The following is a 14,738-nucleotide window of genomic DNA, read 5'->3' as shown; positions in this document are numbered from 1 at the left end:
TATGTAATTTTAATTTATATATAATGTACCATTTATAATAGTTACATAAATAGTATATATTATATAATTTATAATAGTTATATATAATATGACATGTATTATATATTATATAAATTATATCTTAGAAATATAGAGATATGTCATGTAACATAATATTTTTGTACATATGCATATATACAATTTGTGGATGTGACTGCTCTGGAACTTAGTCTCTGTATCTCATTTGATGTGCATGTAAGATGGACATTGAGGCTTATTTCTGAGATACATTTTATTTAAAAACATGAGAGAACTCTAGAACTTCTGTGGTACACCAACCTGGCATCATGGATGAAGTGGGTTTGGAAGTCAGGTGGTGACATTTCTTTCTTCTCTTCCTTCAACATGATACCTCGTATAAAAAGGAAGAGTGCTTGACTGTATATTATTTTAACTCTAGCTACAGTTGTAGACAAATCTCAGACACTTAGCAGCTTACCATAATTGTTAATTTCCTCCTCATGTGAAGTGTGAAACGAATCTTCTTAATCAGATGGCTCTCCTTTAAGTGAGAGAACTTATATTTCTTCCATTTTGCGAATCTTCCATTTTCAACACATGGCTTCACAGATCACCATGCATATTTGCTTCAATATAGTGAAAAGGGAAGGAGTATGGAGTATTATTAAATGGAAGATTTTTTTTAATAGGCTAGATCTGAAAATAGCTTTCATCACTTCCTACAAAATGTCATTGGCTAGAAATTAGTCATTTGGCCCCACCCTACTACAAGGAAGGTTGGGAAATGTAGTCTAGCTATATCCCAAAGGAAAGAAGGAAATAGGTTTGATGATCAGCTAGTAGTTTCTGTTCCACTGACCAACCACTAGCTATTTTGAAGGCTTCAAAATAGCCAGCATAATAATTATAAATACATATTTATTAATGTTGTAGATGGAGGATTCATCATGTTTTTGAGACGTAGATCTCATTAGTGATTCTATTGTCTCACCTGATCCTTTTTCCTTTGACCTATGTTCAAGCCACTCATTAGAAGTGGTCTGGTGTGATTCCTAAATAAATGGCTATAGCTAATGGGTAAAATTCTTCACTTACCATCAATGTCTCAGCCATAAAGGAAGAGTAGGAACTGGCCCTCTTCTTCAGTGAACTTACCGCTAGCTGGGGAGAGAGATTTATGATCCCCAAAATATGTTTGCTGAAATGCTTCATAATTACTACAAAGGAAATGACAGTTTGACAAATAGTAAGATCATTATGGATTGGTGCATGATCAGGGTTCTTTTTCAGCCTAGAGTATGAAGAAAACATAGTATTGATGGTTAGAGATTGTAGTGCTGCTATGGTGCCAAGGTAACATTCTGTGCTTATATGGCTGTCACTTAACTGGAATGGATGTTAGAGTCTGTAATATCACGGAGGGCTTGATGGTGCACTACATTAATGAAACTGTGATAACTCCCTCCACTGAGGAGGAAGCACAGGAGGAGGTGAGGACGTCAGTGACCCATAAGACAAATAGATGTTGACTGAGAAACACACGTGAAAAATCAGACCCTGGCCTAGTCTATAAGATTTTGGGGCTTTACATGGGCTAGAGAAACCAGGGACATTTCTAACTGCGAGAAATCAATGATTTCTCATAGTAACCCTCTACCAAACAGGAGGCTGAGAGATGGATGAGAATTCTCAGTGTTGGCAAAATCACACTTCTCATTTAGGAACTCTTCTGGTCCCTATTCACAAATAATACAGCGACAAGCATTAAAAGATTTACAAGAGGTGTGGCTGTCCTATTGGGACCATTGACCAGACTGCTCCATTGATTTTTAGAAGAGTCTTCAGTAAAATGTGATAAAATGAATCTACCAGAAATTAAATACTGCTAATTGAAGGACTTCCAAGTTTTGGATTCAACTCTTCCTCCTTATTGGCTCATTTGAAGGACAATTGGCAATTTTTTTTACTGGGTTTTTGTAAAAACTGCTGTCACTACCAAAAGATATCAGATAATTCTGAGACCAGAAAAAGCTATTAGCTTTGGATAGTATCAGAGAAACATTCAGACAGAGAGGGAGCCCACCAAGCGAACTTACTGATCAAGTAGAAACAGTATATTCAAGAGCAGATGATGAGAGAAGCTCAGAGGGGGCCATTCACTGCCTTTAGGAGCATTTACTGCCTGTCATCCAGAAGACAGCCCCCCAGGGACCTCTGTGACTTGTCATTTGGTCACAAGAGTAGCATCATGTATAAGAGAAGGCTAAACATAACTCAAAGGCTAAATAACTTAAATCTTTTTTTCAGCCAAGTTATATTTAATTGTTTACATCTGATAGAGAAATATGAAAATCTCATGTACAAGAATGTTCATATTAAAACATCTTGAAAACTCTTTGAAAATGTATAACAGGTTGAAATTTTTGAAAAAGTTATTCCCTTAAAAATTAAACTTAAACCTTGAAATATGCAAATGGAGAAGTGAGGCCCTGGAAAGATTTGTCATAATCAGTGTCAAATTTACTAATAAAATAGGATGAAAACCATATGCAGTAATGAGTTTGAGGAAGATCAAACTACTTTATATGCATTTCTAGTCAGTTTCTTCATTGAATTAATATTATAACTTCCCTATTTACAGAGTGGGAAAGTGAGACATTTAAGAAGTTAAAATTAGGGGCTGGCCCCGTGGCCGAGTGGTTAAGTTCGTGCACTCCGTTTAGTTGGCCCAGGGTTTCAACAGTTCAAATCCTGGGCAAGGACATGGCACCACTCATCAGGCCATGCTGAGGCGGCATCTCATATGCCACAACTAGAAGGACCCACAACTAAAAATATACAACTATGTACCAGGGGGCTTTGGGAGAAAAAGGAAAAATAATCTTTAAAAAAAAAAGTTAAAATTAGGGGATCCAGAGACATCAATGAAAAGCATTATCAACACTGAGGGATTTTGTGTATATGTATGATTACTGCTATTGTTTTGTACAAGAAGTGTTGATATATTTAAAAGGATTGTCACTGTCCATTTTCTCCCTTTCTCTACACACACACACACAGAGACATACACACCTGTCTTCCTTATCCTGAAACCTGTAAGGCCTGAGGGGACTTGAGTAATGTAAATCAAATTTAGGTAAAAAGACAGAGATCTTTTTCATTTTATTTTTTTTAATCATAATAAGTTTGAAGAGACAACTAACATTTGGTTAATCCTCACATTAAAGAATCTCCTTAGTTTTTAGATAACCTTCCGGAAGTCATGCAATGGTGGAGACCCCTCTGCCCTTTCCACTTATTCTCCAGAAACAAAATTTAGCCTCTCCTTCTTCTCTACTCCATCTGATAATCCACTTAGGAGACTGGACATCAGAAGTTGCACCACAAGGGGAGAGAATGAAGAAGTCGGCAGCACTGAAGTGCTGGGGGAGGGACAGAGGCCAGCAGGGGGAGGGTGTGCAGGGTCCTGTTAAGGTGACCATGGAGGAGTAAGTCAGGAGGGTGAGTGTTCACGTACAGTGATGGCACTCAGGCGCATGTGGTAGACTAGGGAAGGTTCTCGCGATCAGTGGTGCCTCCTGGATTCTGCATGGTTGAGAAAAATTAATTTAAACTAAGCAGCTGATTAAAATAAGTTCTGTCTTTGAGTGAGTTTTATCAGCTAAGGCTTTTATTTAGGGGAGCTCTACCACCCTGCCCTTTCTCATTAGAGTCACAGCGGAGGGTTACGCATGCTACCAGTAATACAAAAGAATTTCTGCGCTGGATGTTCTCCTGGAATGTTGATATGAAGGGGGCGGGTAGGAACAGTAATCCTCAGGCAGAAATGCACACGTATAGAGAAAAGTGAAAGAAAAAAGTGCATTGGTTTTCTTATGAGTCACATTGAGAAAGTGAGGCTATTGGTAGTAGCCTGAGGGTACACTGCTGCTTACAAGTGTCATGCCTATTTATTGACATCTATTGCTCTCAGTATCTAGAAATTCTTGATATCTTCGAAAAGGTTTTGTTAATGTCAACAGTGGCTTCTTACCTTTTTAAAAATTTTATAAAAACTCCTAAGTCTGATTTTAAGAAAAGTGCTCATATGGATTCTATATTTTCCCTTTTGTTTATTAGGGAAAGGCCTGTTAGAAGTGCTTATTTTATATCTTTCAAGGGCTCATTAATTTCTATTTTTCAATTTTTATATTTGCTTTTTACTTGTTTCACAACTGAACTCTTTGTCTAGTCTGTTGATAATAAACATGTGCCTATTATCAACCCTTTTGTCTCTGTGGCCATCCGTAAGAGAAGGGAATTCACACTGGAGGGGTGCTTACAGTACTGGGGGCAAATTTGCAGCACATCTTACGTTTAATCCTCATACCACCTCCGTGAGGTCGGTACATATCCTTACTCCCAGAGGTTCATCAAACTTAAATGATTTGCTCAAGTTTGTGTACCAGTAAATAAGCAAACTGAGGTTGAATGAGTTTTCTTAGTCCCATTTCCAGCAATATTTCCACAACATTACAGCTGATTGTAGTTGTGTTATTATGTAGTTTGAAATAAACAGAATAATTGTAACAGGTATGGGGATGGGGAGCAGAGAGGGAATTATAAAAAACAGTCCACTGATGTCTAAGGGACTGAGAAATTGGTTGATAGAAGACATGCTTCATTTATAAGCTGTATTAATAAGTTGTATTAACAATTATAGGCTATAACCTTTTAATATCGAACTCCTCGTCTAACGTTGCTGTAAAGTTCCAGGTGCTATTTGAGTGTTCTTGTAGTCAGTGGTCATTATTAAATCTTCTCCCGTAATTTGAAATGAGCTCTTCCAGTAAGTTATTTTCTTAGGTGGAATTATAAGTAGGTCAGTAAAAATAGAGCTCTATATTCTTTCTGAAATGCTCAATGATTTTCTTCCCACATGCATGAAAAGTTTAAACAAACAAAATAGAAACCTGATGAGAAAGAAAATTAAGCCCAGATACTAATTAGTAGGAAAGATCAGGTGGGAAGCAAATGAAACTTTTCTTTTGAGAAGGTGAAGCTTAGTAAGCCAGTTACAAAATAATTTATGTTCTCTGTTTGTAGAATGCATATATTAAGTATTTCCATCATTATTTTAACCCCTGAATTTAAAAAGAAACAAGTCAGATCCTTAAAACATTAGGCATTGCCATCATTGCAGTTTATTATTTTTTTTTAAAACATAATGTAGTACACTAAATACTTTTACCTGGCTAATAGATTAAGAAATTTAGCCTAAAATTGGCCAAAGCTATTAAGCTTTCTTTTTTAAATATCATAAGTTTTCTGCATAAGAATTATTCTTTCAGGATAAAAGTGGTACATACACACAGCAACCAGAAAAATAGCAAAACTATAAGCAATAAACACCCCTTGTCCACTCCACCTTGATCTTCATCTTCTGAAGAGTAACTTCTAAGTAAACTCCAATTAACTGATTATATATTGTAATTTTCTGCAAGCATTCCTAGCTTTTAAAAGTGATCTATTCTTTTTTAAAGGATTTGTTTATTCTTCATTCTTAAAATAATTATGCCTTCTCAATTTTGACCTTATTTCCTATAGTTGTTTTTCTTTTTTTAATAAAGTACAATCATTGGCGGTGACAGCTACAGGATGGAGCAAATTTTAGTAAGGAAGAAGATTTTAGTTCAACAAGTTCAACAAAGAAGAAAATTTTTAATAATGAGCCGTGAGCCCCACGTCACTGGAGGCATTCAAGCAAAGGGTAGATGAAATGCTGGTGACATCCTGGAAGAGATTTTTCACGTTGGGAAGAAGTTTGGACCACTGAGTGCTTTTCTAACTCGCAGGTTCTATTATTGCTTCTAACACCATGATAAATATTGTGGTAAAGCCTTGTAGTGCTCACCCACGCTGGTTCCGTTCTTGTTCCGGGCATACGGGGATTTACTTTGCTGCCCCCTTGTAGCTAGGCGGGGCTGTTGATGAATTTTTGTCTGTGGATTGTGTGCAAAAGTGAAGTGTATCACTTCCAGGCTGAAGCTTTTAATTGCTGGCACAATTCTTTTGTCTTTCTCTCTCGTACCTGACACTTATGAAGGAGGCCCCATGCTGAAATGGCGGGGCTACAAGACCCAGGCAGTCTGGACTGCTGAGAGGCAACATGGAATCCAAAGGGATACTGCAGGTGTGGGAAATGAACTCTTTTTATGTTAGGAGAGTGAGATTTGAACATGTTAGCACAATGTATGCTTGACTTTATCTTGACTAATAGCATGCCTTTACATTGAAATGTATGCTTAAGTGTATTTCTGATCTGGCATACATGCCAGGAAACACAACGTCTCATTTAATTATCTCACAAACCACAGAGGATAGATATATTCCCTCTAATTTTCCAGATAGAAAAGTAAGGCTCAGACGGGTTAAATAACCAATAAAAGGTATTTGGTAGAAAAATTGGAATTTGAACTTAAGGTAGGGTTGCCAGATGAAATACAGAACTTCCAGATAAATTTGAATTTTAGATAAACAACAATTAATTCTTTTAGTATAAGTATGTTACGTGGGACATACACTAAAAATAATTGTTGTTTATTGATACTCAAATTTACCTGGAAATCCTATAATCTTATTTCCTAAATCTGACAACCCTAATTTACAGTCTTCAAGGCACAAACTGTGTCCACGATTCCATAATCACAGTATATTCTATATTCAGAAGAGTAACGTAATTTTTTAAAATCAAAAGGTAAAAAAAGTATTGCTCGTTACCCTTCCTGATTATTCTCAAAGAATGTGGATAATTTGATATGAATAAAACTGATATACTCATTGCTCCTCAACTGAAGTGCAAAGAACCAGCTGCCACCACTTGCTCTAAGCCAGCGTGTGACAACAGCAGTAGACAAACCACAGGGCCCCTCACCCTGTCAGCATTCACCTCAGTGTAGGACTTGCACCAATTTATCACATTCATTCTTGTGGATGCTGTATTGTGTCAAATTGTTAAACAAATGAATCCTCCTCTGTGTCCCAAATCTAAAGGCTTAAAGGAGAAATTCAAGTTTCCTTTTTGGTTCTCTGAAGTGGAGAAAGATTTAAGCTATCTGTAAGTTCCTCAGACTAATTGATGACCCAGCTTTCTGGAAGTTGGAAGAGACTTCAGAATTAGGTCATATGATTATTTCTTTGTTTCCTAATACAGAGTATTTGAGATATATAGTTAGAAAAACTCGTACAGCAATGCTTGTGATTTGTCAGTGACTTGTTGCTGGATTTTTCATATGACTTTTAGAATAAGACCATGCTTTCAGGCAGAAATAGTTTGCATTCCTTTCTTTTTTTTTCAGTGTAACTCATATGATCCTGGCATAAACCTTATGTTTTGAGACTGAGATCCAGCCTTTGCGTGGATAAGCATCTCAGAGTCTGGCCAAATAATCACATCTTTGTTGCGGAGAAGTAATAGAAGCAGCTTTCTCTGTTTTCCATTCTCGTTTCAGCTACTATTTAGTAACTCTGGCTATGGGCGTGGCACTGAGCAGTGGAATGGCACACAAAAAAATGAGATGTGCCCCTCTGTCCTCAAGGAGCTCAAATCATTAAAAAATGGCACACAATATTAATTGCTAAAACAGAGGTAAATGACTAAAGAAATGGAAATATACAATATGGAGTGATTAATTTTGGTTAATGATGTAGGATCTTTATTTTATTCAACAAATTACTGATCTATGTGCCAGGCACTGTGAATACAAAGGGGATACAAATACATGCAATGAAAAAGGGGTCCTGATCTCAAGGAGCTTGTATTCTAGATCAAAGAACCAGTATACACACACACGCACACACACAGAAAAGTAAAATTAAATCCCAAACGCTGACAGTTAAACAAACAAACAGATATACAAATTAAAAACATTGCAAGTTGTGGTATGCGTTATGAAGGAAACAGACAGAGGAATGGAGAAGAGGCTAATGGGAGGGTTGGGAAACCTATTTCATTTTTAACGAGGAGATCAGGGAGGCTTCCATGAAGAGGTGGCATTTAATATAAAAAGTGTGAAAATACTGCTTACACTGAATTTAAAATTGTATCCTCCATATGTCATCTGTAGAGTAGGTAATAAATTTCTTTTCATTTTTCTATTTCCACTATAGGGAGAAGAAATACTTGAATTTGCCTGACCCAATTTCCCTAGCTCACGGAGTGGTATTTGTATGGTTACATGCAGGGCTGATAGTCAGCTGCCAAACACCAGTAGAGTTGTTATAAGTGGCCAAAACATTGAAACATTTTGCCATCAATAGGCAAGTAGCTTCCCAGAGCCCAGTCCCACTAAAGCTCCTTTCTCAGGACCCCTTGTACCTCCTGTGATCCAACAATGGGGTTAAAGCCGGGAGCCACAGGACCCTGCTCTTTGTATCTGGCTGACTGATCAGTTCATCTTTCTTACTGTTGTTAAATATTTTGGACATTACCCTTGGTTTCATCTAATCCTTACCAAAAATAATTGATCTATAATAGGATATGTGTTTGACACATTTATAGAAGGCCCTGGAAGGTTCCAAGATGAAGAACATTCAGAGAGCCACAGATATTGGTTATCTAACCGATATAATCGTATAATCAGAGACTGAAGGCAGAAATTGCAATTTGCAATTAGTTTCTTCTGAAGCTCATGAACATTAGGATTTTACACTCACTACCTTAGCTATTAATTGTTTTATTTCTTCTGCTGCTTGGTCCTAAAAACAGTCTGTATCCTTTTCACATTCTTCATTAATTTGCCATAATACATAGTTTTACATTTTTTCTTAACTAAATCAGATTTATCATAAAAATGAATTTGATATTAAGAAATTCAGAAAGCAATATTTGTGATTTGTCAGTGACTTGCTGCCGGAATTTTCATATGATTTTAAGAATAAGACCATACTTTCAGACAGAAATAGCTTTTAAAAGATATGATATGCTATGGAGAAAATAGTTTTTATTTGTTCTTTATTGATTTCTCTCTTCCCTCTCATCCAAGTCAGCCAGGTTTTGGGAATCTTTGCCTAAATAGTAAGAATAATCTGAAAAAGGCTGTCTTTCAGAAAGTGAAAGCTAATTGAAGAGATTCTGTTTGGTTTACTGGCAAGAGAGGAAAGGGAGGGTATCTTTTAGAAGCTGATGGAAAAGCTGTATTAGGTAATGGAGTGAGGTAGGGTGGGGGTGAGTGGGGATATATTGGGAGCATGTAGGGAGTAATGGGGACCCAGGAAATTCTCCCTGGCAGAGAAACTAGGAAGTGGCCAGTCCTCACAGGGGTTGGTAGCATGGTGTATCTAGGGAGGTAGGACTTGAATCACAGAATCCTAACCAGAGTAACACTCCTATAGCCAATGTGTGGCAAGAAGTGAAGAGCCACTGGATTTTGAGTGGTCACTCTGAGCTTGGAAAATGAGGATGCCAGCAGTGACCAGGATATACTGAAAATTAGCATTCCTTCTTCAATGTCTTGGCATCATTTAAAGTTTCAGATTCTCATAGGCCTGGGTGAGACAGATCCCCATTATTCATTGGACTTTCTCACACCTATGTGTAGAAGGGGCTGACTTAAAGAAAATAGAATACTGTTTCTCTCACACCTGAGTTTGTGGGTCAAGATATTTAACAGACATCACGGGAAGCACCAAATTATGAGGGGTAAACCAGTCTTGTTTGACTAGCACAGTATTAGGAAAAAAGTGAATGCAGGTGTCCTTAGGCCAAGCTTGCTCTTGCCACATTCCCTAGCCCTCTTTCCTCAATGTCTCACCCCTTCCTATCTGGCCTGAAATTCACTTTTTCTCCCAATGTCTCCTGTTGACAAAAACACAATAGGCTTTTAGAATCTCAGACTTGATAGAGCTTTTAGAGTCTAAACTTATGTCTTTGAAATTAATCCTTTTCAAAAATGTCTCCAACAAGTCATAATTCATTTAATTTTTAAATACATGTTTCACCTTTTTTCATGGGATTTGAATCAGCTTGTGAGAATATGTATATATATAAAATACTGGTATTTAAATAATAAATTGACGAGACTGGAGAGCAAAGAAAACAGAATGGAAGATCAAGATGGGAGAAACTAAGAATGCATATGCTCATATATGTGTATCATAGATTTCTAAAGAGTTGACAGCTTTATAGATTGGTTGATTGTCTTCAAAACAAGAAACAGACCATGCTGCTCCAAATTTAAGACCCTTGACTGACTTCCCCTCACATGTGGAATAAAATTTGAATTACTTCTCAATACTACAGCACCAGCACTATCTATTCCTGCCCCTTTCTCTCACCTCCCTGATCTCACTCTGAGTGCAGCCACTTTTGCATCCTCCTCCTCCTCTGTTTTCCGTCAGTAGTCCAGGTTTTTGACTTCCTTGGGGCTTTTGTTCTTCCTGTTCCCTTTGTTTAGATGCTTCAATCCCAGAGCTTTGGCAGTTGTCCTGAATTAGTCAGGACTCAACTCTGATGCCTTATCTAAAAGCCAAACTCTCACAATCATATCAGCTTATTTAATTTCCTTCATAGAGTTGTCTCTATTGAAATTATTTTGCTCAGGTATTTCTTTACTTGTTTGTTTCATGTCTTTCTTTCTACCCTCCAAGCCTACGAGAATGGATGTTCTATGAGAGAAAGTTCCTTGCCTGTCATTTTCACTGTTATATTCTCAGTATCTAGAACAGAATAGTTTCTGAAATACAATGGACATATATAATAGATAAACATTGAATAAATAAGTGAGTGAATTCTGAGTTTCCAACCAGTAGAAGGGAAACGGGGAGAATGATCAGTTCCAGATGTTTCATTGTCCAGTAAAAAAAAGTTCTCCTGATTAGGGATCAGAGTTTTTCTATCAATAATAATGAAGAAATTTCTCTGATGGGACTTCATACTGGGACAAAAACAGTGTCTTTTAAAATGTGCTCAAAAATATTCTGGAGGCATTCTTAAAAAACTGGTTTCTTAAATAGTTATCCACCCAGTGCTTGAGCTCATCAAATACAGACAATGAAGAAGGGATTTTTTTCCTTATTCTAGGTGCAGCGTTTAAAGTTCAGCCATATAAACAGATTTAATCTCTCAGTAACTCCTGCTCCATTGTATCACGGACAGCATCACAAAAGATAAGACCTGCTTGAACTGGGATGACATTGTGGCTGTCACCTTTCCCGAACTAATCCGGCTGTTCTATCTTCTCCATGATTATTCTGTGATTTATGGATATATATAATTTTTCACCTATTTCGTTTCCCAGGCCTATGCCTATTCTATTGGTATCCATCCAACATTCTCCTACTGGTCAATGTAACACTTAAATTACTGTACCCAGAATTGTATCCAGGTCTTTAATGTTTTCTTCTTACCATGGAATAATATGAGACTTCCAACACCAGTTTTCTATATCCTATTCTTTAATTAAAAATAAATCCTAAGATTGTGTTGTATTTTTTGGCAGCCTCATCATCCATTGAGCTTCTAGTCAATAGAAACCTGAACTTTTTACATACGCAGCTGATAGGGAAATCACTTCTCTCAAATTTGTTTTACCTTCTACTGCTGCTTTTGGTGTTTGATTGTTTGTTATATTTCACTTGCTCACTTTGCCAATTTTTATAGCCTGATAAGATCCTTTATAATTCTAACCTATTCCCTTCCTGATTTTTATATCCAGTTCTGTATCACTTGTGAATTTGACTCACGTTTACTATCTCTTTATTTAAAAACTTGGCACATTTTAGTAGCTAAAGTTATACCCAGTATTTTACAGAGTTGTCCTTCCATGTAGACTTTACTTGGTTAGTAATGACCACATGAATAATCATTCATCCCACTGAAAAGCCACTTAACATTAATTCAGCACTCATTATTTTTGCTTTTGCAATGTGAAATCAGAATGACTATCAAAATGGCCTATTCAAAATCAACCACACTATGCCTATAACATTCTCGTAATCTTAAAATAATGATGTGGAGATTGAAATAAGAAATTGTTAAATGTTTCCAAAAATTGTGCACATGAGAAATTTTATGACAGTTGAATCAAATTTAACTAAAAAATAATGATACAGATTATGTTTGTAGCTTCTTTTTTTAAAAAGCTATTTTATAAGATAGGGTGCCCTCATTGACATTAGTACTTGATTTAAAACATCCCCATCAATGAGAAGGTAGAATAATAATCATTGTAATGACAGTTATTGAGCACCCACCGTATGCTAGGTACTATAAAAACATTTACAGACGTATCTTTTTAAATTTTCCCACAATCCAATGAGGTGGGGTCTATTGCTATCATTATTTTTCATATCAAGATACTCAGAGTTATTTAAATAAATAAGCTATGAATAAGTGCAAGTAAGTAAAAAGAAACCTGCATGCACCTTCAGGTCATTAATGTGATCTGCAATACCAATGCTTTTTATCAACTGCAAATGACAGTATGTGTTACACGGGAATCAGATTTTAGAAATCATTGAATCCTATGGAGCCTATTTAATCTGAGGAAACTGAGACTCAAAAGGCATGAAAGAAATTAATCACATTGACCAAGTCAAATTGGAGAAATTCCAAAGAAAGAAAATTAAAACCATTCTACTTTTTTAAAATAGAAGGAAATGCCAAGGGAATACGTGTGAAAGGAAACAACTGAATGAATTCCATAAATGCAGTTCTCATGGGTGCTTTGATAACTTGGCATTGTTCATTGAGCCAAGTGACGACAGTTGTGTACGCACGCATATGTACCAGTAACCCGTGACTCCCGAGACAAAGAATGCAATATTGTGTTTCCCTCACAAGTTTGAAAGTCACCAGTTTAAACTTGGAAAATCTTGTGTTCTCATAAGTTCAACAGCACCATGTTTCTTCTTTCAAATTAAGTTTTTTCAAGCCCAAGTCAAGCACCCATTCTATGTGTAGGTATCTGAGATTTGAAGGCTTATTCTGTGTGTGGGTACCTGAGATTTAAAGGCATTGAAAAGAAAGCAGCACCTTGCACTAAGTGCAAAGAGTTGGAGAAACACATTAACATTTTTAAAGACAATCTGCCAGCTCCTTAAGTGACACCTCACCTTCATATTAGTTCATTAATTATACATCCACAGCAATTACCTTCTGGGGAATAATTACTGCCAAGGAACAACTGTAAGATGTGCAGATCACATTAGTTATTTAAAAGGAATATGGTAAAACGATTCCTTTTTAAGCTGAAAAATAAATTCGTCTAACTCTAGACTGGAAGCGTTACACTAGTGAGTACAGTGATTAATACACACACACACACACGCACACAAAAGAAACCAAAACCAAATATCATGTTGGTATGGAAAGGCAGGTGCAAAATCTGTGTTGTGTGTTAGCTAGGTCTTAGTTGATGTCTGTTTGGGTCTACATTAAAGAGAAACCTTCTGACTCAATGTAAATAAATTTTTTTAATAAATATATGACTGTATTAATGGTTGTTGGTTTCCTTAGACTAATCTGTATCGTGTAAAATAGTATTTCACGTATTTTTAAATAACAGCAATTCTTGTTTTCCTAGGCATGGGATTTCTTTTCTTTTCTTCTTTTTTTTTTTTTTTTTTTTTTGAGGAAGAGTAGCCCTGAGCTAACTGCTGCCAATCCTCCTCTTTTTGCTGAGGAAGACTGGCCCTGAGCTAACATCTATGCCCATCTTCCTCTACTTTATATGTGGGATGCCTACCACAGCATGGCTTTGCCAAGCAGTGCCGTGTCTGCACCCGGGATCCGAAACAGCGAACCCCGGGCGGCCGCTGAAGCGGAACCTGCGCACTTAACCACTTCGCCACTGGGCCGGCCCTGAGGATTTCTTTAGAGTCCAAATGTGTTCCTCAATATTTGATGAGAGATTTAGGCACCGTGATAAACCTAACCTTCATGATTATTAGAAACTTGTAAGAAAATTTAGGATAATCCTAGTCCCAATTGTTTAATATCTATCATAGGAACAGATTGCATATATTTTCGTTATGTCACCACTATTATGAATATTGTTTTAGAAGTTCTACCTAATAGAATGAGACATGAAATAGAAAAGAATATATACCTGCTGAAAATAAAGAGATGAGCTCATGATGCTGCTGTTGTGCTGATAGTGACAACAGGGGAGAAAATCAAGTTAGATATTTATCTTATACATTATCTCAATAAGAAAAATAGATTAAATAGATTAGTTAATGTAAAATATAAATCTCTATAAAAAAGAGGTGAATAATTGACATAAATAGGAAAGGAATTTTCCAGCACAAAGCCATTTTACTAAAAGCCAAATGTAATAATTACAGACTAAAACACACAAATTGCACTTACAAATCCATTAAAGATACCATCAATTGACTAACGGGCAAATGTTTTGCACATGCAGTATAAATAATAGAAATACATATTACTAATGAGTTTAAGATAATCTATGCAATCTTATAATCAATAAAGACAATTTCAGATGTTTTTCGACGACTAAATCAGCAAAGATTTTAAAAACCTTTATAGCTTTGAGTGTATAATGCTGCCCACGTTCATACGCAACAGACAGGCATGTGGATATTTATGAAATTATTCTTTAAAGAAATTTGCAGTGTGTATCAAAAATTTTACCTATGCCTGCTTAGGCCTTGTTTCAAGGACTCTATCATTAGGTAATGATCAAATATAAGATGACATATTTATAGAAGGCTTTCGTTGCACTTCCTTATTCTAG

The sequence above is a fragment of the Equus asinus genome, chromosome 23 (assembly GCF_041296235.1).
Source record: "Equus asinus isolate D_3611 breed Donkey chromosome 23, EquAss-T2T_v2, whole genome shotgun sequence".
Classification (NCBI taxonomy): Eukaryota; Metazoa; Chordata; class Mammalia; order Perissodactyla; family Equidae; genus Equus; species Equus asinus.
Note: the sequence above shows the minus strand (reverse complement) of the source record.